Raw genomic sequence first — 22261 nt, forward strand, 5'->3', positions numbered from 1 at the left:
TGCTGCCTGCAATCAGTTGGTTATTGAAAAGCAGACGAAGAACTGCCCGTGTGACGTGGCACGAAGGCCCTGGGCAAGGATTGAGAATTTTCTCTGGAGAAAAGGCGGCCTTAGGAACATTATTTTACGAAGTGCAGGGACCCTGACACCAGAGACAGGCAAAGACACCGCTTAAGAAAATTACAGATCAATAACCCTCATGAGTATAGATTCAAAAATGCTCAACAGAATTCAACAGCGTATAAAGAAAAATACATCACAATCCAGGAGGATTTGTACCAGGAATGCAAAAATGGCTCATTATCAGAAACTAACAATCAGAGTCACTGCTGTGGACTCACTCTGATTCAGAGAAACCCTATAGGGCAGCGCAGAATTTCCCCTTCGGGTTTCTGAGACTTTTAATCTTTGGGGGAGTAAACAGCCTCGTCTTTGTCCAGTGGAGCTGCTGGTGGGTTTGAACTGCTGACTTTGCGGTTAGCATCTCAGTGTACAGTATAATATACTACCAGCACTCCTTATGGAAAGGAGGTCCCGAATCACTGAAGCAACACTGAAGAACAGAGTTGTTGGCCACTCACGTCTGATCTCAAAGCTCACTATACAGGCATGGCAATCAAAACAGCCTGGTCCTGGTACAGTGCCGGATGCATAGGCCAGCAAAAAGAATCGAGAACACAGAAGTGAATCTATCATCAATATACAGCTCACCTTAGACAAAGCACCCGAGTCCATTCAATGGGGAAGAAACAAGTATTTTTAACAAACTATGCTGGAAACATGGGAAATCCATATGCAGAAAAATCAAACCAGCATTCATACTTCGCACCATGCTCAAAAACTAACTCAAGAAGGATTTTAAAAATGTAAATGTTAAGGCTAAAAGTATAAAATTCTTGAAAGATAACAGGTTCAAAGCCAGGGAACCTAACTGGAGGCAAAAGGGCCCATCCAACCAAGCTAAAAATGCACGAGCCAAAGAAGTTAAAAGAGTTAACTGAGACATATTGTATTCAACAGGATAAAAAGAGAACCTAGGACTAACAACCTATTTGATAAGCACTTTAATCTCTAAAGTGTGCAGAAACGTCCACAGCCCAACAGAAAGACAATACAATCAAAAATGAGCCGAGGAAATGAATAGCTACTTCACCAGAGGGCATTCCGGTGGCCAACCAATAGGAGAAGTCAATCAGCACCGCTACGAGGATTCCAGTTCCCAGCTGCACAGGCAGGTATCAAATAAAACACGTTCCCATGTAGCTCTGTGACCAGCGGAGGCTGCACGTGAGTTCTTCCAGCAATACATTTGTCTCTTTAGGGTGCCATCGAAACAGATCCAATCAAAACCGTGGCTCGTGAGGGGGTCTGCTGGGCCCAGGAAACTCAAGGCAAAGGGGTCAGCTCAGAAGGGGATGGTGATCATTGAGATTCCTGCTGCCTACTGAAATTCTCAGACTGGTAGCAGACACCTTGGTCTTCTGAGGAGGCCTCTTCAAGAACTGGGTGATGGAGTCCAACCTCTGATTCACTGCCGCTCAGTACACAAGAAGACAAGGAGAGGAACCTGCATGAAGAACCAGGTGGGGGGGGGGGAGGCAGTTGCCCCCTTACTTCCTGCCCTCTCTGCTAACAACCTTTTGCCCTAGCTCAGCACATTTTTGCATATACAAACGTAACATGACAGCACGGTTGTATGGGAAGGAACAGAATAAACAGAAGTGAGAGGACAATCTCAATGTTATCCAGCTGGTCTGAATCAGACTTAATTTCTGGACTTTTCCCAACAATTCTATTTTTACTACCTGCATTAGTTTCCTAGCGTTGCCATGGCAAAGTACCACAAAATGGGTGGCTGGATAGAACAGAAATGTATTGTCTTGTGGTTCTGAAGCCAAACCCAAATCAAACTCACTGCCATTGAGTCAACACCGCCTCACAGTGACCCTACAGGACAGGGCGGAACTGTCCCTGTGGGTTTCTGAGACTGTCACTCTTGAGGGAAGTAGAAAGCCCCATCTTTCTTCTGTGGAGCAGCTGGTGGCTGAGAACTGCTGATCTTGCAGTTTGCAGGCTAACACGTAACCACTGTGCTACCAGGGATGCCAAGTTCTGGAGAGCAAGAAGTTCAAATCAGGATATCAGCTGAGTTGATTCCTTCTCCAAGAGGAACTCCCATGCCTCACTTCTAGTTTCTGGTTAACTCCAGGGGTGCTTGGCTTGTAGCTGCAATGTCACACAGCATCCTTCCTGTCTGTCTCTGGCAGCTCTTTTTATAAAAACAGCCAGCACTGAGATTCCACCCTAATTTGGTATGACCTCATGTTAGCAATAAAACATCCAAGACCTATATTTCCAAACAAGACCATATAGGATGGTACTGGGACTTAGAGTTTCCATCAACATCTCTATTTTCAGGTGACACATTCAATCCATAATACTCCCCAAGTTACCAAGCCACTATATCCCAGTCTTCTCTGATGTGTCTATCGCTTTCCACCTTCATCACTGTTGGGGGGGGGGGGGGGAACTCAGATAAACCCTTGCTAGCTGACTAGAGGGGGCAATACTGGCTTGAATTTTCACCTTCCGTCAGGGGCGGCTTGTGTGTTGCTGTAATATTGAACAGGTTTCAGTGGAGCTTCCAGATGAGGGCAGATTAGGATGAAATGTCCAACAATCCATTTTCAAAAAAATATCTGCCAATTAAAACTTTATGGGTCACAAGAGGCACCTCAAGTCATACATGGGATCACCAGGCATAGGGGGCTGGTTGGTCGGCAAAGGATTCTAATAGCCTCGCTGCTTCTCTACTCTGACAGAATCAACCCCCTCTAAACTTCTATTTACCACCCGATGCCCTACAAGTTTCCTGTAAGCACTCCTGCTTCCCCTGGTCTTCAAATCACACTGCTCCTTGAAAATATACATTCCTCATTTTCCTCCAGTTTTCAAAATGTACCCCCAATTTAACTTTTTAAAACCGTCTATCTATAAATGACTCAACTACCATGTTGTTGCTGCTGTTGAGGTGGTCACATTGGTTTTGACGCACGGTGACCCGGTGTACAACAGAACAAAGATACTGCCTAGTCCTGAGCCATGACCACAACTTCTCTGCTTGAGATCACTGCTGCAACCACTCTATCAGTCCATCTCATCGAGTGTTCCAATCTGTTGTTGACCAAGCATGATGGCCTTTTCTAGGACTGGCACTACAAGATGACTGACGTGTTCTTTTGGCAGCCTGAGGCACTTTCCAAGTTCTTTGCCAATGCCACAATTCAAATGCATCAGTTATTCTCCACTGTTGCTTATTCTTTGTCCCCGCTTCCATGGCTTGGGTCAGACACACCTCAGTCCGCAAAGTGATGGGCCTGCTCGTTAACGCTGACACGAGGCCTTGGGCAGCCAAGTTGTGCACCTTTTGATTTCCTGACTGCTGCATCCAGGCGATTGTGGATCCAAGTAAAAGAAAATCCGTGGCAACTTTAATCTTTTGTCTATTGACCACCACGGTGTTGTCTGTTGGTCCCTCTGTAAGGACTGTTGTCTTTTTGATATTGATACTTTACATCTGTATGGAAGACTGTAGTCTCTAATCTTCATTAGTCAGTGCTTTAGGCCTGCTTCTCCTTCAGCAAGCAAGGCTGTGCCAGCTGCATATTGGAGGATGTTAGTAAGCCTCCTTCCAATCCTGATGCTTTAATCTTCTTCTTGCAGTCAGTCTTCTTGAACTCTGCCTGGCATGTAGACTGAGTGAGCATGGTGAAAGGCTACATCCCTGATATCCACCTTTCCTCATTTTAAATGATTCAGCAGCTCCTTGTTCTATTTGAATGACTGTCTCTTGGCCTAGGTACAGGTTCTGCATGAGCAGAGCTAAGTGTTCCGGAATTCCCATGCTTCATCATGCTATCCATAACCTGTTAGGATCCACACAATCCAATCCATTTGCATAGCCAATGAAGCACCCATAAACATCTTTCTGACATTCTCTGCTTTCAGCAAGATCCACGTAGCATCAGCAATGATATCCCTCCCTCCTTTCATGTCTTACTCTGAATCTGGCTTGAACATCTGGCAGCTCCCTATCCATGTAGTACTTCAATCCATTTCCAGACTATATTCCAAGTCATTAGGGGGAAAATGAGGCAGTGCTCAACTTGGCCCAGAAAAATATCTACAAGTTCCATTTATAACATAAAAAGTACATATTACTGAGGAAAAGGTATTATTTTTCACTATATGCCTTTTGCAGTGTCTAGGTATGTTTATCACATAAACATGTTACTCTTTCTACTTCAAAGTAGTGCCATGATTTATAACACAGTTCAGAAAGATCATGTTCTACATCCTAACTTGGTGAGCAGCAAGCAGTGTCTTAAAAGCGCATGAGCACCCGTCCAAGGTTCAAATACAAGTCCATCTCAATCCAGAGGGATGAAGGCTGGTAACGATCAAAACACTCGTGGAAACATGTAGCCCATTGGATTAATGGGCCCAATAATCATCAGTTTACATGACCCTGAGACCAGAAGAATTAGACGGTGCCCAACTCTCATCACCAACTTCCCTGAAAAGAATTAAATTAGAAGGTCTTGGACAGAGTGGAAGAAAAGTGCGGGACAGAACTGAAAACAGTCAAAGACCAAGGAGATTTACTGGTTGAAGAGAGGTTGGCGGGGCCTCAAAGACCATGGTTTCCAATCACCTGTTGGGCTCAGCATGGACCCCATCTTTGTGATACGGTGATCAACCATTTAAGATCAGAGGTGCAGCATTTACTCAAGGATAAAGTTCAGAGGGTTACGAAAGAATGAGTAAGAGAAACAAAAAAACAAATGGAAAAAACAGACCAGGGCACAGTACATTGAGAGAATTGCGGTGGCTGAATTGAAATAAATGTGCATGAATTGTTGTATGTGAAACTACTGATCTGCTTGAATCCACAATGGAAACGGACATTTAAATATACAGGCATATGTCATCTAACCTCCACAGGACAGTCTGTGACGGAGGATGGCATGTGATGTGGGCGTTGTATGACTCCCATAGAGAAGTCTAGTCCTCTTTCATTAAGCATCTCGAACAAGCTCCATATTTTTAGCGCTGATCGTCAATAAGCTGGGAAGAATTTGCTTTTGATTTTTAATTCACATTGACAATTTGGCAATATTCCCATATCTGATGTTGGTCCCTCTCACATTTTCCACTAGCATCGCGGTTTCAGCAGAGCCGATTCTTTAACAGATTGTGTCACTTTTTCTTTGTTTTTAGGGTTGTCTTGATTGTTGAATACAACATGCCCAAATCACAAGCAATAGTATTCACTGGTTTTACACTTTTGTGTGGTTAATAGCCTCCTTTGCCTCTTTGCTGCTGCTACCACTAGCACTGGTATATTTATACACACACACACACCACACACTGTTAGATGGTAAACTTTTTAGATAGAAAGTACAGTATGGTACATACATTAACCAGAAGCACCGGCGCATTTATATGACTATCAAAGCATGCATGTGATAGGTTATACGTGTATTGTACAATTATGTACCTAACAGTACACTTTGTATACAAGACATGATACACACATGTGGTGTGCATGAAGCTGTTGCATTTGCTACATCCCATTCTGTGACTGGGATTTTTGAGCCTGGCGGTGAATGGGTCCATGCTGGGCTGCTGATTGTAAGGTCAGCAGTGGGAAACCACCAGCCGCTCCCAGCAGAAGACCGGGCTTCCTACTCCCATAGAGTTACAGTCTCAGAAACACACAGGAGCAGATCTACCCTGTCCTTTTGGGCTATTATGAGTTGGCATCGGCCCAATGGCAGTGAGCTGAGTTTTTGTAAATTACTGGGACCACGGCTGTGTATGTGGTCAGAGGCTGCTGGAACAGATACTGTGCAGCACATAACCATAAAAACCAGCCAAAGGGACTTTCGGCTCTCCCGTGGCGGCGTAACTGGGTTAGTCACTGTCACTTCTCTTCGATGTGGGAGGCTACTGGGACAAGACAGGTCAGGGCTGGCACCCAAGCCTGTTTGTAGGTGTGGGGAAAGCGAATCCCAAGCCGGCCCCACCTCTGTCTTCCCCAAGCAAAATGGATTGATCCGGCTTTTTAAAAAAATCATTTTACTGGGGCTCTTACAGATCTTATAACATTCCATACAACAATTCTATCCAGCAGACTTGTACATTTGTTGCTATCATCATTTTCCAAACATTTACTTTCTATTTGAGTCCTTATCAGCTCCTCTTTTTCCCTCCCACCCTAGTTACCCCTTGATAAATGATAATTTATTGTTTTCATATCTTACAACTACTGTCTCCCTTCACCCACGTCTCTGTTGTTCATCCCACTGGGGGGTGGGGCTTGATTATGTGTCAATCATTTCAATCTATTCCCCCTTCTTTTCTTCCTTCCCCATCTTCCCACTATCCTCCTGGTATCACTACTCCCATTCCTGTACCTGAGGGATTTATCTGACCTGGATTCCCTTGGTCCCAGGTTTTATCTGTTCCTGTGTACATGATCCAGTCTAGCCAGAACTGAAAGGTAGGACTGGGGTCATGATTGTGGGGAGTGAGGAAGCCTCAACGAACCAGAGGAGTATTGTGTGTTTCATCGATGCTATACTGCGCCCTAGTTGACTCATCCCTTCCTTGCGACTCTTCTGTGAGGGGATGTCCTATTGTCTACAGATGGGTTTTGGGTCTCTGCTCCAACCCCCCTCGTTCTCAACAATATGTTTTTACTTTGTTTTGTTTTGGGTCTTCTGGTGCCTGTTACCTGATTCCGTCGGCACCTCATGATCGCACAGGCTGGTCTGCTTCTTCCATGTGGGCTTGCTGCTTCTCTGCTAGATGGCCGCTTGTTTAACTTCAAGCCTTTAAGACCCCAGAAGCTATATCTTTTGATAGCCGAACAATATCAGCTTTCTTCACCACATTTGTTTATGCACCCATTTTGTCTTCAGCAATCTTTCTGGGAAGGCGGGCATCACAGAATGCCAGGTTGTTAGAGCAAAGTATTCTTGCCTTGAGGGAGGGCTTGAGCAGAGGGCTAAAGTCTGTCCACTTACTCAGTGTAGTGCCATGTAAACATATGGACGTTGGCCAATACCTCTGTGTTTACAAATTAGTATATTTACACAAGTGCACACCTACGTTTGTACTTCTAATACATAGTGTTGCTTCCTAGATCTTTCCTGTTTCCTTTTACCTTCCTCCTTTTCCACCATCACGCTTGCCCTCCTTCTGTCTCTTGGTAATTTCCTCTTGGCTAGATTGCTGTTGCTCCAACAGCACTGGGATCTCTTACTGGGTCCTCCGCGTTGTTGCTTTTAATTCCCTAGTCAGTGCTTACGGCTCCCTTCCCCAGCCTCCTCCTCCACCCAAGTCCCTCTGGAATCATCAGTCCCATTGCTTTCTCCTTGGGCTTGCTTCCCCTGCCTATCTTATATGATTGGTAGGCAAAACAACAATATCAGAGACAAAACAAAAAGAAAACAAAAGATTGAGTAAAAAGAGGAAAAAAAACAACAACAAAAGGAATAAAATGAAAAAAAAAAACTAGCTAAAAAGGAAAAGCGCACATAATTCCAGGTCTGACCGCTGACCTTTATGATGATTATCTCCCCACTGGTCCTGGGAGGTTCCGGGAACTGCGATCGAAGTTTTTCAGACAACACTTTATTCCTCAGATTCTTAGATGTTCCCTGGAGCATTTTCTAGGTTGTTACAATATTGGGGCTGGTGGATGCCATCGAGTGAATTCCACAGCAACCCGATGGGACCACATGACACTGCCTGCCCCTCAAGGCTTTGCTAGGCTGTCATCTGTGTGGGAGTGAATCCCCACGCCGTCTCCCATGGCACTGCTGGGGAACTGAGAACTGACAACCCTCCCGTTAGGAGCGCGCACTTAAGCTGCGTGTCACCAGAGTCCTTGCCGCTCCAGTAGCACATGGTAAGAGTTCAGTGTTTAACTGGGGATGCCCAAACCAGCTACTTCTTTTAGGCCTCGCTCTCAAAATCCTCATAGTCACACACTCATCGTTTTTTTAATCGTTTTATTAGGGGCTCATACACCTCTAATCACAATCCACACATACATCAATTGTGTAAAGCACATTTGTACATTCATTGCCCTCATCATTCTCAAAACATTTGCTCTCCACTTAAGCCCCGGGCATCGGATCCTCATTTTTTCCCTCCCTCCCCACTCCCCTTCCCTGATGAACCCTTGATAATTTATAAATTATTATTTTGTCATATCTTGCCCTGTCCAACGTCTCCCTTCACCCATTTTTCTGTTGTCCGTCCCCCAGGGAGGAGGTCACATGTAGATCCTTGTAATCGGTTCCCTCTTTCCAACCTATCCTCCCAATATTGCCACTCATACCACTGGTCCTGAAGGGATCATCCTCCCTGGATCCCCTGTGTTTCCGGTTCCTATCTGTACCAGTGTACATCCTCTGGTCTAGCCAGACTTGCAAGGTAGAATTGGGATCATGATGGGGAGGGGGGCTGGCAGACACTACTCTTTAAGGCACCATCTCACCTTCACTAATGAGCTCATTGCAGCACTGGTCCACACTGGTCCACCACCTCCTTGTGCATTTCAAATCCACCTCAACCCATGATGACTCCCGAACTCCAGTCACTGGAGAGAATGCATCCCTCAGAGTCTCCAACTCCAGTGACTTGCCTCCAATCTCAGAGCCCAACGCCAACCTATTTATCCGTATGTAGAGCAAAATGCCATCCCAACATGGTGGCCTGACTCCCAGGTGCTCAGAGTTCCTAAACCTGTCAAGCCTGCTCTTCTCCACCTGCTTCTAACGCATATTCTCCCACCTGACCATGCCTTGAGTTCCACTTACTTTTTTACCAACCTGGAAGTCACACAACTTTTTAATTGTGCCTTCTTTGAAATACACACACGAATCCCTCTCCTCCTTGGATCTCCCAGTCTCAAGATACCCAACCCAAGACAAGTTCCACTGTTCACGGCGCCTGTCTCCACTTCTGGGACGTTAGCATTACTTTAGAGAAAGTTCTGAAACAATAGGTCAAGTACACCTGTAAATCCATACTAACTTGCCAAGCCAAATCTTGACTCTTCGGTGACTCCTCTCGTGGACTCCATTTCTTACCCCTACTTAACGTCACTTGTACCCACGATCACAATACAACACTGTTTGAACACTCTAAGACTGTGCAGAGCAGTCTGTGCTGGGGCAATGAATTACTGAACGTGGTTCTTCTCGTCACAGTATCTAACTCCCACCAAACCACCTTTTCCTGCATGGGTTTTTTAAGAAGGTGAGGAAGACCCTGCTAGGATTCACCTGTGAGTAATTGTAGACAGAATTCCTTGGAATGCCGTCCTGCTGCGTTTCAAATGAGCCCCCTGAGAAGCAAGAGGTAGCATCTCATTACCAGCAAGAGCCCTGCACAGCAAACCTCCTGGATCCCAAAGAGCTATAACACTAGAGGACCAGCCGCAGAACCAGGAACCAGAGCACTGGTCAGAGTGGTGGAATTCCCAACCCAGGGAGCAAGTAAAGCCAAATGTTTCTGTGCACGAAGCTGACTGTCAGAGTAGGGTGCCTCTGGGCACTTAACTGGGGGAGCTTGCCGGCCCACAGACGTGGAGCTAAGTGTCTTCATGCTGAGGCTTGCTGCAGTGGGAGCTTCTGGTCATGTAATTCAGAGAGCCGGGCTTACTGATGCTTTGAGCCTGAGCTGAATGGGTTGAGGCTTACATCTGAGTGGAAGGAGGCTTCCATCTGAGTGGAATGCCCCTCTGGGCATTTATTAGCAGACCCAAAATAACTCTAACATGTCTGGATAAACAACTGTACCCTGAGCATTTCTGACTTGCATTACAACCTGTCGGCTTCCTTAATAAACCCTTTCTCCTGAATATTGTCTGAGTTCTGCATCGCCATTGCAATGAATATTAGAACCTAGAGATACATTAAAGAATACTAATTAAGTCAAAACCCTCGGATTTTACCAGACTCTAGACCGCGCCACACACACCTCACTTCTCTTGCCTCACACCCCTTGTTCATGAGTCTGTCCCCCTTCCAAGAGCAAAGCCTGCCGCCTATGAACTCAATGGCGTTCTTTTCGACCATCGCTGCTCTTCTGGCTTACACTCACCATCTACCACCACAAGCCTTTCCTGCTAAAGCCAAACTGGGCCTGCACACAGGAGAGGCTGTCATCGTCGCTAAGATCTTTTCAAATAAACAAGTTACCAATATTTATAAACCAAGACTATCACTTAAAAGTCAAGATTTGGGCTTGTCCACATGGAAGAAGCACACCGGCCAGTGCGATCACGAGGTGCCCAAGGGACCAGGTATAAGGCATCATGCAAAAAAAAAAAAAAAGATGTAAGTGTGTGTATGTATGTGTATATATGTGTATATGTATATATGTATGTATATATATGTATATATATATCATATTAAATGAAGGGGGAAGTGCAGAGTGGAGACCCAAGGCCCAAGTGTCGACCAATGGAGATCCCCTCATAGAGGGGTTTAGGAGAGGAGATGGGTTAATTAGGGTGTGAGGTAGTATCGATGAAGAACACAGCTTTCCCCCGGATCCTGGATGCTTCCTCCCCCCAACTACCATGATCCGAATTCTACCTTGCAGGGCTGGATAGGACAGAGGCTGTACACTGGTGCATATGAGGGTTGGAGGTACAGGGAATCCAGGGTGGATGATACCTTCAGGACCAAGGGTGTGAGGGACGATGCTGGGAGAGTGGAGGGTGAGTGGGTTGGAAAGGGGGAACTGATTACAAGGATCCACATGTGACCTCTTCCCTGGGAGAGGGACAGCAGAGAAGGGGGGAAGGGAGACTCCGGATAGGGCAAGATATGACAAAACAACGATGTATAAATTACCAAGGGCATATGAGGGAGGGGGGCATGGGGAGGGAGGAGGGGAAAAAAAAGAGGACCTGATGCAAGGGGCTTAAGTGGAGAGCAAATGCCTTGAGAATGATTGGGGCAGGGAATGTATGGATGTGCTTTATACAATTGATGTATGTATATGTATGGATTGTGGTAAGAGTTGTATGAGTCCCTAATAAAATGTAAAAGAAGAGAAAAAATGATTAGGGCAAAGACTGTACAGATGAGCTTTATACAATTGATGTATGTATATATATGAACTGTGAAAAGAATTGTATGAGCCCCAATAAATTTTTAAAATTTAAAAAAAAAAAAAAAGATTTGGGCTTGTCTGGTAAAATGGGGTTTTCTGTCACCATTGAGAGAACACAGTCAAAATCGTGGGTGCTCATTATTAATTACCTGCTTTTAATGAGACATAGGCTTCCACCACCAGGAGCCCCGGTGGTTACATACAGGGCTGCAATCTGCAAGGTCAGCAGTTCAAAACGAGCAGCCGCTCCTTAGGAGAAAGACAGGGCTTTCTACTCCCACAAACTGTTACAATTCCACCCCATCCTACAGGGCTGCTATGCGTGGGCTTCGACTCAAAGTGAGTCATCAGGTTTGGTTAGGTGCCTCCAGTGCACCATAATCCCCTTGCCTTGCCTCCACTCACCCCTACACCGACCCTATCTGACTTCTCTGGCCCGTTTAAGCCACACTCCACGACCACCAAATAGTAAGGTCTACGCCTTCCGTGCTAAGAGACGCATCCCTCAACAGCCCCCAGAGCAAGTATATCCTTCTCTCTCTCCCTTCCCTAGAACTCCCGCCACGCTGTCACGCACGGCCTCCTCCCTCTACTGACCTTCCCTGTCTGCGGCAACTACACGGAAGAGAAAGAAGCCATTTCACGGGCCTGGCTGTAGAACAGCACTGGGCATCAGTGGCCACCACTGGCTTTCCCACTGCCTGCCCCTGAGTCTCCCTGACTTTTCCTTCCCTAGTTGCTGTGAGGAAATCACCCAGACCGCCCAATGGGTGAGGTGGTGCCGCAGGACAAGCAATGGCAGCTCCCCGCCATCCTACAACCAATGTGATGTCGGAGCCCATGGTGGCCGCCACCTCACTGGTCTTCCGCTCGTCCCTCTCCTGTGCCAAGTGTGACATCCTTCTCCGGGTGAACACCTGGAATGGTGCCTCCTTCCCCTAGACTCCCCTGAAACACAGCCGCCAGCTTCTCCAGGCTGTCAGCGCTTCTCTGGGGAGGGAGCGGGGATGGCAAAGACGCATCCTTAAACTTCCCCATGCCGTCTTGCCCCTCTGAAAAAAAGCACACAGAAACTCACAGGGGGAGGTCAGGACAAGCCACAGAGGCTTGCTGAGAGAAACATCTGAGCCCGGTGCTGGGCCTCTGGCCGGGCATAGCCGTGGCCACCATTTGCCTGAAAGAATCTCCTCGTCTCTACGGCTGCTCATCATCTTACCCACATCTAGTCTCCACACCGCAGCAGGGGTGTGAAACGGAGTTCTCTCCTCCTCTAAAGCTTTCATCGGTTCTGAGAACAAGAACAAGGCTCTGCCCGATCTGCCCACTTTTCTTAGCACCCCTTCAGACTCACGAATCTCTCCGCCCCTTACCTAGAACGAGTCCTATCTGTGTGCGGATGCTCTCCCACTCCCTCACTGCCAACAAGTCCAGTCTGGCTCATAGTGACCCCACAAGTCACAACAGAAGCGCCCCGTGGGTTTCCAAGACGGTAACTTTTTATAGGAGTAGAAAGGCTAGTCTTTCTCCTGAGGCGCGGCTGCTGGTTTCGAACTGCTGACCTTGTAGTGAACAGCCCCACATCCAACTCACTACGCTACCAGTGATTAAAAGAAAGAAACCTCTCAGAACAAATAGGAATTGGGAGGGACTTCCTCGACTTACCAAGGGCAGCTATAAAAAGTCTAGAGAACCTTATACCTGGTGGTGAAAGTCTGAATGCTTTCCACTTGCGACTGGGAGTAAGACATTCTACTCATCGTGCTGGGCACACCACGGAGTCGAGACAACACCATCTTTTCTGACCTGGAGTCCTCTGTATTCTTTTTTTACACGCAAACAGTTTTTATCCTGGACTGACAAAATTTAAAGTCCACACAAGCATAAGATCCAAAGTCATGATCTTTTACAATTATTGTTGCTTCATAGCTGTGGCTCAGTCTGAGTGATGTTAAATGTGTCAGCGTGCTTGGCACTTCCTGACAATAATTATGAAGTTGTACGAACAAACGATCCCAACGCGTTCCTCCTGGACAGACTTCTGACATCCGAAAACACCTGGTTAATGCGGCCCTCTAGTGAAAACGCCAGAACCCAGCTTTCTTTAGACAAAGAAACTACGTGCTCCACAGGAACTTGAGCTCTGTGAGGTTCGAATCGAAGGAAGAGGCTCAGTTAGGGCGAAATCCACTCAGAGTTTTGATCAAACACCTGCCCCGGCCGGGTCCATTGACGGTTTTCAGAATCTCCCCGCTCAGCCTCTCGCTGCCTTGGCTGCGTTGGCTTTGCTTTTCCCCTTCCTTTTTCCTCGCTGTGCCTTCAGCTTTCTTCCCTGCCTCGGGCTCACCTGTGCTGGTCTAGAAGGCTCTTCTTATTCCCCTTAATATCAGGCTCCGTTTTCTTGTGCTCTTCACCTTTTTCTTCCTTCCCCTCACACTGCCTTTTCTCGGGGTCAGGTCTGGGCCCCACAACAGTTGCTATCTCTTGAACATCTTTTACTAAAGCATCACCGTCTACTTTGAGAATGTTTTTGAGTCTGTTGCGCTCCTTTGGGGCCTTCAATTTTCTCTTTTCAGCGCACATTTTCCTTTTGCGTTTACTCCGTAAGCTTTGAGCCACGTTTTACCTGGGCAAGTGTTCTGAGCTCACGTGCAGCAAGTAGATCACCTTACTCTTTGTATTATTAAGCTTAAAAATTTTTTTTTACCTCTATCTCGCCTGAAATGTCACCAACCCATTATTAACTTAATTGTCTCTATTTTTGTCTTTCCCATTAGGCTGTATGATCATAAAAGGGCAGGAGCCATGCAAGTTTCATTCACCTTGCACTCGATAGTACTTTCACACTTGTGTGACACAGCAGATACTTGTTCACAAAGAATGTGGAGGCTTTGAACCGCTCACGACCTTCTCTTTCTCTCCTCTTCTAATCCCCTCTATGCTGATGAGATTCATCTGAGCTTCCAGATGTGCCCTCTCCCCTAAGATCAAGACCCTCCACTCTGAAAAGTTCCACCTGGAGTTCCTCTCGGGCATCTGCGTTGGGCACGAGTGCTAATGTATTAATTCTCCTCAGGAAACTTTATAGCCATTGCTGTGAATGGTGACATCATCTTAGGCACCAAGTGACTGACGTCTTTCTTTCCTTCATCCATTGACAAGTATGTCTGATTCCAACTCTGAAAATGTAACAGTGTTCCTCTATGCACAGGTGAGTAGCAGACACCTGAGTAACACATAGGAAATTAGTATCATCTCCTACCTCTAGTCTCTGGGAAATAACCATCTACCTGCATGTAAATCAAAACTGAATTCTGCTCAAGTCAACTAAAGTCTTCATTAAAACCCTTCCTCGGTGCCCTGCTGTGGTGGGCTGTTGCATTGATTGGGACTGAACAGCCCCTTATACTCCCTTCCAAATAGCATTTACACTCTTCCGTGAGGCCTCCAGGTGCCCAGTGGCATAACGGGCTACATGAAGGGCTGCTAATGGCAAGGTCGGGACTTCAAGCCCACCGGCTTCCCTGTGAGAGTAAGATGAGGCTTTCTGCTCCCATAATGACCTACAGCCTCAGTAACCCCAAAGGGCAGTTCTACTCTGTTCTAAGGGAGTCAACCTGATGGTGAGGAGTGTGACTTTTGAGTTTTTCTTTGATTGGTGTTCAACAACTCTCTCTCCATCTACCCAAATGACCTTAGAAAAGCCGGCCAGTTCAGTGGTTAAGATGACAAGCTCTGGAGCCAGAAGTCTAGGTTAAATGACCAGGCCCGGAGACAAGTTCAGCGTGGAACTTCCGATTTCATCGCTCCATCTGTAAGAGTCTTTTCTCTCCAGGGATGTCCTTGTGTCTCATTAACTGAAAAACGCCAGATGTGACCCATCAATAGATTCTCCAGCCCAAGCACACTGTTGGCTACAACTAACGAATGGCTGATCCTCTTCTTTGCGCTCCCATCTCTTTCTGCTTCAGGTTTCAGGTTAGAGACCACCATTTCCAACCCCAGTGACACCGTGGTTTTGATGTCCCTGATCTGGGCAGAAGTTGGGATCTTCATGTCTACTCTCCTTTCCGCTGCCTGAGTGGTGTCAACTAAACAGAGGATTTAAATGACAGCCACTCTCACAATATGCTACCCCCCCAAAAAAAATATGCCCGAGTTTCAATCACATCACCTGCTGTACGAAAAATGACATTGGCAGATGCAGCACCATCATCAGGGCACGGCTATTAAAGTCATCTGACCAAAATTTCAAAGAAGCCACGATTAAACGCCTCAACATGCAATTAAAAACATGTTTGAAACAAATAAAGTAAGATGCCTCACCAATAAAACCGTCTCAGCAGAGAAATGGAAGATATTAATATATATGTAAATGTAATTACTGAGCTAAACGGGAGGGAGAGAACAAAGGAAAAGGGCAACTGGAACAAGAGAAATCACCCAGTGTGAACAGCACAGAAGAGGAACCAGAGTGAAGCGGGCCTGGCCAGAGCCTGGACACTGGTGGGACTAGATCAGACGATGCAGCACTGGGGCCACCCCTCTGAAAAGAAGGGAAGCAGGGAGGCTGAAACATACTTGAAGAAACACAGCAAAACTTTTGCAAGCCAGAACCGGTGTCAGGCAAAAGAACATCAGTGGAAGAAAACGCAAACACTCCCCACCAGTAGAAGGCAACAAAAAAGCAGTAGGACTGTACCCTGTCCCAGGCAGGAAACTGGCGAGATACAGAAAGACAATGGTCTGATTACGTTCTGGGCTCACAGGTTTTACTGTAGCACGGAAAAAAACTTCCCGAAGTTGGGAAGCAGCATGAACCTACAGATTCCAGAAACCGAGGGAACCCTAACCAGGATAAACCAAAAGCGCCCCACACTGGCATGAAGCGTAAAGAAACGTCGGGAAAAGTTTACTACGGACAAAGAACATATCGCTAGAACAGTGAGGGAAAACAATGCTTTCTCTTAAGGAAGAACACCAGTTTCAATGACAACAGGTTTCTCATCAGAAACTATGGTGGCCAGAAGGGTAAGGCACAATATTTTTCAAGTGCTGAAAGAAAGGAAGCGTCAGCCTAGCACCCGACTCCCAGAGAAAATGTCTCTCAGGAATGAAGAAATAAAGAAAGCACAGACGATCCAATAGAACACATTCAGCACAAACGTCCGTCAACACGATAGATTTCACTCTCCTCCTAAGTTTTCTAATTTATGTTTAATAGCGGAGGTGAAAAATTATAAAAGTTTGATGTCAATTCTAAACTTGTGCAGAGAAAACATTTACTATAATTATAGAGGAAAAGCAATATCAAGGAAATACGGCTTCTAAACTTGAAAGGGTACACTGATAGCACAGGCAGGCAACAGTGACGGGACACCTAGGGTAAACTTTGGATAAAGTCTAAGGGCTGCTTGCGTCTCTGAGTCGTGGGAAAGCTGACCATTTTGCTGCTAGGGGAAAAGTGGACAGCCCAAGGCACTTCGCAAGGCAGGTCTGGATCTGCTTCCAACAAACCAGCCATTGAGGACCTTACAGAACACAGGGCATTGGACCCTGACAAACCCAACTAAAAGAAGTCGGCTCTGCTGAGGCAAATGTTTACATTTGTAAATATCGGTGTATAACGCGTTTGGAAGTCAAATGTAGAATGAAAACGTCTCAAAAGAGAAGGCTTCAAACCCTAGTGATTTCACGGGCAAATTTCTTGAAGAGAAGAAGGTATTTGACAATGCATTTTTTGTACCATTACCTAGATACCAAGACCAATCAGACACAATGAGGGAAAAGAAACTAATGCCAAAAGCCCTCATAAATATAGTTGCAAAAATTCTTAGCAAGACAGTAATAAATTTAGCACAGAATGCATAGAAAAAAATTCTGTATGATAACCAGATGGGGGTCATCCCAGGGAGGCAGGGCTTGTTTGCCATGTTAAAAATCAGGCAAAGCCATTCATGTGACTAGGCTAAAGACGAAAACAAATCACAGGATCAGATAAGCTGATGCAGAGAAAACTTTTGACAAAATTCAAAAACCAAGACCAAACTCACTGCCTTTGAGGCAGTGACTCAGAGAGAGGATATGGGGAGGGTAGGACTGCCCCTTGGGGTTTCCGACACTGTAACTCTTTATGGGATCAAAAGCCCCATCTTTCTCAGAGTGGTGGGTGGGTTCAAACTGCTGACCTTGAACTTTTAGTAACCCAACCTGCCATCCAGTGGACCACCAGTGATAAAAACGCTAAGAAAAAAGGAATTGAGAGGGTCTAAGAAACACAGACCCTACAGCCGCATTATATCTTGTGATCGAAATCTGAACGCTTTCCACTTAAGAATGGGAATTCAGTTGGGAGTTTTAAAACGTTTGTGTGAAAAATTCCATTATTTTTTATTTCCATGTTTCCACAACTTTTTCAAGCCCCTTCATGGAGATGCAGCACAATTCCTGTCAAAATCCTACCAAGTTCTTTGTAAATATAGTCAAGATTATTCTATTATTTACATAGAAAAGTAAAGGAATCAGAGTAGCTGCAACAATTTTTTTAAATACTAGTAAGACGATTCAGCCTATCTAATTTCAAACCTTATCGGACAGGTTGCAGTAATCAAGACCATGTAGAAAGGTGGAGGGTTAGACAAACTCATCCAGGGGACACACCCACACACCTGTCCAACTGAGTTTTTTCTGGGGGCCGGGAGGGGGGGAGTTTAAAAAGACTTCAACAAATGGTGTTGGAACAACTGCACATCCACAGACAAATAATTAAGTGAATAAACAGTCCGAGTTTTCATGTATTATAAAAAATAACTCCAGAGAGACCTACACTGTATGTAAAACAAAAAACTAAACAGAAAGTTTTAGGGGGAAACAGGAGAAAATATGTAGGATCTTGAGGAAGGCAAGGAGTTTTTAGACTTGACAGCAAAAGCATAATCCACGAGAACAGATTGATAAATTAGACTTTATCAAAATTTAAAATGTTGCTTTGCAAAAGATCATATTAAGAAAAACAACTGGCGGGGGAGGGGGACATAAAGCGCTGATAAACCACATATCCAACAAAGGATTAGTAAAGAGAAGATGTAAAGAACTCTCAACCAACAGCTTTTTGGTTGTTTTGTTTTGTTTTCTTTAAAATCCAACTAACTGAACTTTCTGCTCAGAAGAGAGAACTTCATTCGGGTGTTTCACACCTGGGTTCATCTGACACCCACACTGCCACGAGGCCACCAAGTCCCACCCCAAGAAGCTCAAAGCCACGCATCTGAAGTGCGCCGGTGGAGAGGTTGGTGGCCCCACAAGATCGGCCTCCTGGGTAGGTCTCCAAAAAACACTGGTGATGACCCTGCCCCGGTGAAACTGACCATCCAGCGCAGACAGGTCCAGATTGAAGCCTTCTGTCTTTACCTTCAGCATAAAAAAAAAAAATTAAAAAAAACCCTGAAGGAAGCACACTGATACAGAGAAGCAGAAAAACATTAAGCGCTGTGGAAAATAATGAGGTTGTCAGTGTTGCCCATCAGCTGTGACACCAATCATTAGCCAGAAAATTTTCTGGGAGTGTGAGCGATCCTGGGAACTACCCAGCAGAGAGACGAGCTGTCCACTCCTGCAACAACCGAGAGTCTTGGAAAGCCAAAGAGGGCTGTCCCTGTCTGTTAGGTTGCTCTGGGTCAGAACTGAGTGGATGGTAGTGAGTGTGGGGGTTGGGGGCTGCAATGTTGATGGCTGCCAGCCCCCGCCAATCTCCTGACATCAAAGCTAAGATCGATGGGTGCTAGAGAAGGCCCAACTAGTAAGAGCTACAACAGCCAATATTCAATAAAAGGTCATTTGGCTTAGGGCAAACGTCAGGAAATTACATTCCACTGAAGCGGATATACTGATGCGACACATGCACATCAAAAGGTGTCTATTAGGCACTAAAGAAATGCACACTGAAATCAGAAAGAGCTATCACGACCAACCATCAGAATGGCTCAAATAAGGGGTGGGGGTGGAGGGGAAGTAATGACAAGGCTTTTAAATACAAGTGCAGATGCAGAGAAACTGGGCCGCGCATACACTGGTATGAATATGAAATGGTACAGTCAGTATGCGCTGGTATGAATATGAAATGGTACAGTCAGTATAGAAAAGTTTGTCAGCTTCTTTACAAACTAATGATGCGATAGCCTGGAATGATTCAACCCATGAATCTCACTCCTGGGCATTTATCTTAGAGAAACAAAGAGCAACGTGAGCGAGAGGTCCCAGTAGCCAAGGAAATAGTATGTGTCCTGACTGTATCAACGTCCATGTGACAGGTCTTACACTAAACCACAGTTCTGCCAGATGGTTCAGAGAGGAAACCAGGGGATCCCTCGGTATGGGTTGATTCTGACTCACAGCGACCCCAGGTGGAGTCCCTGGTGGCGCAAACAGGTAAGGACTCAACTATCAGCCACAAGGATGGTGGTTCAAACCCACCAGCAGCTCCTGTAAGACAGGCCTGGCCACCTGCTCCCCAAGGGTTGTTAGGTAGTTTAGCCTAGGGAATTGGGAAGTCCATTTACGCATGCCCAGGAGAGCCAGCAAAGGACAAAAGCTGATTTTCCCGCCGGTGGGCCCAGATGGGCGTTACACCTGGAGCAGCCCACCTGGGCCAGGTGACTGCAATTCAGCCAATGGGATCAACCTGGGGTTGTTCACCACGCCTCCCCTGGGAACCCTTGAAAAGGCAGGGACCGGAAGGGAGAGGGGCTGGTCTTGCTTGGGCGGTCTGGTCGTCTTCGTGGGAGGAGAGAGATCCTTGCGTGACCTGGGCAGTCTCTGCCAGGCCGCATGGTCAAAGGAATCCTATGGGTGCCGCGTAAAACCTGAAACTTCTTTTAACTCTCATTAAATTCACTTGGATCACGAGCCCGGCTTCGGCGTGAAATCTTTCTCGCGTGGAGTCAAAGACCGAGGCTGAAATCTAGTCCCAGAGAGAGAGACCTAACAAGGTCACAGCCTTGGAAACCCTACAGAGAAGGTCTCTCTGGTGGGCATGGGTCACCAGGAATCTCTGCATTCTTTCCTGGAATTGCTTGTAAATCCACAATTACCTCAAGATAAAAAGTTCACTTTGGGGAGGAGGGATGTGGGGAATACCACTAGTCCTTCACCACTGATCCAAGATTAACTTACCATTCAAGGGTTAATACTTCAGAACAGATCTACCTTTTTAGCAGTTCGCACACTAATTCTACCAATTCATCAAATGTCGTTGGACTGGTCCAAGAGAGCATGCACAGCTCTCACTGTAAAGTACCATCCCGACCCGAAAGCACAGATATCCCCAAGTAAGGCAACCAGAAACCTGCACAAAGGAGAGATGAGAACCAGTCCTTGAACCAGAGACACTGGGAGTAGCAAGGGGCCCATCATGGAAAAGAAAAGAACTTTGAACTGGTTCCTTCTGCTTCAGACCTCTGAGAATTTGCATTTCCATCCACCCCAGGTAAACTGAGTCCGCGTCTACATTTTAACAAGATCCCCAAGACTCACAGGAATGCCTGGATGTGTGCATTAGTATCACGGAGGGGAGGGGTTCTGTAAGACTCATCTGGAGACTCGGGAGAGTCTTGGTTAAAATGTAGATTTGGATTCAGTATATCTGGGGTGGAAATGGAAATTCTCAATAGGGAGCTGAGCCAGGGCCATGCCCTGGGAAAGAGAAGAAGTCATTTTCTGAAGAAGGGCAGAGAGCTGGCAATCCGTTCAGTGCCTGTGGAGCCAGAGGCCCCGTGTGCTGAGAAATGAGAAATAGGATGGGGTAAGCAGAGAGAAGGTAATCATGGGGGTCCCAGGAGTCAGAGAGGACTTCAAACATCCCTTGCTGGATTTACTCAGTGAAGCCTTCCTCACCAACCCGGACAACTTCAAATCAACAACTCTGACTTTTCTTAGAGGCTTGCACCAGCGTCCTCCCCAGGCCTCTTCGAGTGCCCATCACAAGCTGTCGGATGTGGTTATCTGTATGCTTATTGGCTGAACGCTGCCATCTCCACCCCCCCCCCCCCAGCTGTCCTGAGTCTCTAGCCCTGCGTCTGGAACACATTAAGCACTCAGTAAATAGTAACTGAATTAATAAGCAAACCCAAGTATTCACTCCAAGCAGCGACCCAGCGCTTTCCTCTTCCCTATCTCTGTCACTCCCGCCATCCGGGTCCTCTCTGACCTACTGACTCTTTTATTGGATCCCCACCCCACTCCACCTCTGTGCAGCTCTTAACCCATCCCCACCCCAATTTTTTTGTAATCAGTATATTTTAAAACTGGTTTGCAACTGCAGTGACACCATCCCAATCTCAACCAATTGTGAAGTGTGAGCCAAGAAACCCATGACTGGGAACAAACTCCTGAAGCTCTGACAGAGCTAGAGATTGCATAAACAAACTCATAAGCAAGAGCAGAAAGAGGGTCATGCCTGCTGAGCGCCTTGTCTCCACTCAGGAAGCACCTACGTGTCCCAGGGAGAGGTGCTCCACAGCAGGCAGGACAGTCCTCCTCCAGGCTATCAAGGTAGAAAAAGCAGGAGGCTGGGGTTCCAGCACAGACCAGAGACTACGGAGACAGGACCACTCTGTGCAGTGTGGTACCTTGGAGTGGATCCTAAAACAGGAAGAAGATATTCACGGAAAAACTTCTGACATCCAAATAAAAACCTGGACTCGGCTAACTAAAAAACAAAACAACTGTTTAAGCTTCACTAGGATGCGGTGAAGATTCAAACTTAGTAAAGGCAGAGAGAGAGACTACACAGCCAAGCAAGGCATGAGCAGAAGCCCAAGCCTGGGGAACTGGGGCTTCAGCTGAAAAGCTGGAAAGAGCTTTCTCTACTTGGCTTCTGGTGGGTTCCCATTAATGTTGCCCAAAGGATTTTGAGGCTATCCTTGGTTCCAGACAGAGAACCTCTAAAACCTGGGACATTCCTCAATAAACATGTGTGTCACCTAACCAAACTGGTTATGCTAATGAGGTTATGCTAATAACTTGGGTGGGGGGCTGGTCAGGCCAGGAAGACCCATCCAGTGAT

The 22261-nt window shown here is 46.3% G+C and overlaps 1 protein-coding gene and 1 pseudogene across 1 annotated transcript in view; both read right to left on the reverse strand.

Annotated features, from left to right (window-relative positions):
• The window catches only part of GALNT1 (polypeptide N-acetylgalactosaminyltransferase 1), a 110854-nt gene that overhangs the window by 85714 nt on the left and 2879 nt on the right, over positions 1-22261 (reverse strand). The window lies entirely within an intron of this gene.
• Positions 13454-13812, reverse strand: LOC142427311 (protein LLP homolog; annotated as a pseudogene).

This window comes from Tenrec ecaudatus, chromosome 15 (assembly GCF_050624435.1).
Source record: "Tenrec ecaudatus isolate mTenEca1 chromosome 15, mTenEca1.hap1, whole genome shotgun sequence".
NCBI classification, from domain to species: Eukaryota; Metazoa; Chordata; class Mammalia; order Afrosoricida; family Tenrecidae; genus Tenrec; species Tenrec ecaudatus.